This window comes from Oratosquilla oratoria, chromosome 43, assembly GCF_046742065.1.
Source record: "Oratosquilla oratoria isolate Oo_2021 chromosome 43, ASM4674206v1, whole genome shotgun sequence".
NCBI lineage: Eukaryota > Metazoa > Arthropoda > Malacostraca > Stomatopoda > Squillidae > Oratosquilla > Oratosquilla oratoria.
Genome location: NC_134819.1, coordinates 35,443,223 through 35,448,222, shown reverse-complemented (window position 1 = coordinate 35,448,222; position 5,000 = coordinate 35,443,223).

Below are 5,000 nucleotides of genomic sequence, written 5' to 3'. Positions count from 1 at the left end.
ACTTGCCGCCGCACTCTATTTCAATCTATCACTCCCGCTTTCAATTTCCCTCAAACTCTCAAACTCACTCTTTCCCTCAATCTCTGAAGCTCATTCATTCACTCTCTCTCGTGTGTGTGTGTGTGTGTGTGTGTGTGTGTGTGTGTGTGTGTGTGTGTGTGTGTGTGTGTGTGTGTGTGTGTGTGTGTTTATATATATATATACATATATATAATTATACAAACTCGTGAGTGCGTTTGTGCGTCCGCACGCTTTCGCACGCACGTGGTCGTGTGAGTGCGTGCCACCCGTACATAATTGCTTGTGCAAGCAAGAGCCATCCATCAGGACACAAGGGAAGGAAGGAGTGGAAGGGAGTGGAAGGGAGTGGAGGGGAGGGGAGGGGAGGGGAGTGGAGTGGAGGGGAATGGAGGGAAGTGGAGGGGAGGGAGGGAAGTGGAGGGGAGTGGAGGGAAGTGGATGGGAGTGGAGAGGAGGGGCAGGCGATCCACGGGTCCAGTTTCACTCAAGGAAATGAAGTCACGAAGAAGAAAACATTGCTGAGCTCAGTTGACCCAAAGCTCTGCTGACCAAACCCTTTGCGGAATTAATCCTCTTTCCTCCCCAAAGGGAGTTAAATTCCCTCGTTTGGGGTTTAAGTTCCTCCGTTAGAGGTTTAAGCCCTAGATGATTCCCATTAGGTCTCTAGTATCCTTTCAACAGTTAATAACCCCTTCCTTACAGGATGGTACTTTCCCTTTTTGTCCTGCTGTCTTCAGGCGATTTTATTCATCTCTCAGGGATACAATGAGAACGAAACCATAATAGGCATTCAACGGATAGAAACGCTAGTGCATTGATGAGGACACAATATAATGCATTATACTCTGTATTGTATTATCCTAGTCAGCAAATTCATCCAAGAAATGAAAATTTACTCGTTTCGATTTCTATTCTCACTATTTTATATATATATTGTATACATGTTATGAAACTTTACATATTCCTTAAAATGTATACGCCTCACATGTATATATGTATGTATACATCTAGTGAATGCAAGTAATGTATGTATGAAATATATGTATGTAATTATGTATATAATGTATGTAATGCACTGTATGCAATATATTGTACGAAATGTATGTTATGTATATAATGTATGTAATATATACAATATATATATTGTATGTATGTGTGTATGCATGTGTATGTACGAATGTATATGTGTATGTATGTATGTATGTATGTATGTATGTATGTATGTTTGTATGTACATGTATGCATGTTTGTATGTATGTACGTATGTAAGTACAGCATGTATGTATGTATATATGTATGTATGTATATGTGTATGTATGCATCCAAGTACGTATCTATTGTATGGTCAATAAATAAGGTGGAGTAACTGTAATTGTACATGGAATGTACAATATGTGTCTCTCACTATCTCACACAACTCACGTGATCTGAATCAAATCGCAGCTCGCCCGTGACTGACTGTGCGTGATGTTTCACGCTGTTGGCGTGCCCAAAGGCGGTTGCAAATTATTAATTTTCTACAATTATTCTTTGCACACAAAAATTTACATTCATTGGTATTTCAGTTATACAATAATTCAAATTTTGATAGTAATAAAGATCTATATGCCATTCATTCAACTTTCGCATTACAAATAAATTGATAATTAATCAATAGGCAATAAGAATGTTCTAGAAGATTCACGCCTGTTTCACGCATGTACGCACACACAGAATGACACATCAATTTTCGTTGTACACTACATCTACGCATTTACTTACTACTGCATGTCTACAAGTGTTATAATCTATACATAATGTTAACAGTAATATGAATATAATAAACGCTCGGCCACCTATCAGGAGCTGACCTCAGCGACTTATAATGTAAATTTTATGAATATATACTGAAGTAGAACATGCAGGCCTATGAAACATTATATATATACATGGAATAACATACATGGAATAACATGAATGATTTGAAAGGACGGTAGTGGAGAAAATTTTGGCAGCTATAAGGTTTGGAAGTTCAAGAAGTATGACGGCTGCGAAGATTATATGGGTGGGAGACAGAGGACGTTGAAATGGAAGGGGAGGGAGGAAGGGGTTCTGTGGGAGTCGGAGGGTCATTGTCACAGTCTACACCTCGAGAAAAAAGCTTAAGGGTGTCCAGAGAGGAGATAGTCATTTAGGAGAAAAAGGGGAACTCTGACGGGAAGAGAAGGTCTTTTGAGAGGGGTTGGAGTTAAAAACACGACATTCTGCAGTCGTGTGGAAACATTTTCCGTGGACGGGGCAATCTTTATCGGGAGGAATGGAGAGACGAATAGCACATATGTTAGCATAGTGTCCTGGTTTGTTGCAATAGTAGCAAATAACAGGGGGACGTGAGAAAGATCTTTGTCTAGGGCGAGAAATGGATCTGGGACGGAAGGTGGATCTATGCCGAGAGGCAGATCGGGACACATGTGGAACTGATAATGCAGGCTTGGGGATAGGGGCTGGCTGAGCAACAATGTCTGTTAGTGTCTTTGGTGACTCTTGAATCTGACGAGACAAAGTTGAGATGGTCATAGTTGGAGTGAATTGTATTGATTTAGTTTTAAAACTGAATTGCAGCCTGCCTCTTGCCCTAACGACCTCCATGTACCAGGGTGGTAATATAGCACCCTGACATGGCAGGTTTAACTGCCCATGTGGCATAGATACACTAATTACATTCTGTATGGGACTAATTAGATACAGTATATTCAAAAAGAATCTAGTTCTCCTTATGCTCCTCCATGCAGGTCCCCAACTGAATACTTCTCCACAGGCTGGGCTACATTGAATTGATTACCAGAATGCTGATAATATTTATCACAACTTGGCAGAAAGGAGTCAACCGTAAAAAAGTACAGGTAGAATGGAAGGGAAGTGGCTTGGCTGTAAACAGTAGAAGAGATTAGTAAAAATATACAGGTGGAATGGACCATCTGGTTTGGGAACAACAAATAGGGGAAAGTTCCACTCGGAAATGGACGGTTCCACGATATCCTGGGCAAGCAAGTCTGCAATGAACTTGTCCACAATCTTACGTTTACTATGCGGCAGTCTATAAGCCGGAATGTAGCAAGGTTTACAAAGGATTACAAAGGCGGAGCATGCCGATAGGAGACCTTTTGGTCCATAACTAGTTCGGATGCGAAAAAACAATAATGATAAATAAATAAATAAATAAAAAAAGAAATAAACAATCAAATAAATTAAAATATAATATAAATAATAATAAATCAAATAAATAAATAAATGCATAAGTATAGTTAGATGATAAACAAACAGGTAAATAGTAAATAATAATAAATTGACAAATAATAATAAATAATAAGTGTATTAACAGTTTGGTCCTGTTTTCTATAGAAAGCTGTGGGTAAATGATAGAGGCATATGTGTTTTGTCGCAAAGGATTTGGTGTAATCATTGCTATTTGAGGTGGATGACAGAGTAGGTAGTTACTCAAGTTTGAGTAAATTAGACAGACTAGTAGTAGAGAAATTTGGACCAGGTGTTGTTATGATGAAATTTATTGTTGATGAAAAAATTATATTCTACTTTTTCAGATCGAGCATAGAAGTATCAGGATAAGTAGCGGACTAAGAAATAGAGGATTAAAAAACAAAACAATATCAGTCTTATTGGCATTCAGGACACAGAAGGATCCTTCGGAACAAACCTTCACTTTCTTCGTTCACAACGATAAACCGTTGAAACATTCCAGTGAAGTGGAATCGATTGGTTAATATGGAAAGTGGAGATGACAAAAGGACAGAGGAGCTCTCAGTTGGTGTGGAGAAAGTTCCAGAAGAACAGACGGAGAACGCCCCAGGCGAAGCGATCAGCGAGTCGCCCTGGGGGTTCTATGAGTCTGTCTTCGGGAATACCCGAAGGCTGCAGGAAAAAGAAAACACTCTGAGTCAAGTTCAAAGTCTCGGGGATGGCCAAGATGGAAACCCTCTTCTTGCTGGGCAGTCTGACCTTGCCTGCGACATCACGAAGGGGAATGTGGTGATGAATGAGGTCCGTAGAACCTAGGGATTCACCTGGCAAAGCAATGACATGGGGAAAGGCATTGCATAAAGAAATTAAATCCTGTTGAGCATTGGGGAAGTCAAGGGGTTTGAAGTGAGATGCTTCAATAGGAACCTGTGCATGACGCACATCGGAGTTAATGGTGCAAACTGGCAAGGAAGAATTTTGGTCATCAATGACTTTTACTCTTGAAGGATACACTAGGAAATCACATAAGTTTGTACCAAGTATGAGGTGGAAGGGAGCATGAGTGTCATTGGTAACTAGAATGTTCTAGAAGATTCACGCCTGTTTCACGCATGTACGCACACACAGAATGACACATCAATTTTCGTTGTACACTACATCTACGCATTTACTTACTACTGCATGTCTACAAGTGTTATAATCTATACATGTTAACAGTAATATGGATATAATATATCTGTTCCATCCAAACTTCTCAAATCAGCAGACGAGAATAACCAAATCTTCCTAATGTGTCACGACGATCAAAGGGTTAATCAAGTTGATATAAAATTCTTTAGTTTATTCAGCACTCCAAAGGTAGATAAAGAGATAACTAGATAGAATGAAATATATGAAGGAAAGAGAGACGCGCGCGCATCACACACACACACACACACACACACACACACACTGAGCTGCCACAATAGTGGCCCGCAGCTCATGGTTCGAATCCTGCCCAGGGCCGAAATTATTTCGGTACCACTGCGCTTCGGGTCGTTACTCTGACTCTCGTGGGCGGGCAGTTGGGTGTGTGTGTGTGTGTGCAAGGTCATAGCATTACCCATAGATCGGACCTACGAGCTCGGAGCTCTCTTCCAGGAGGGAAATAGCTGTCGATCACGAGTCTAACACGTGATCCAAAGACCAAGTGAATACACACACACACACACACAAACAAACACACACACACACACACACAC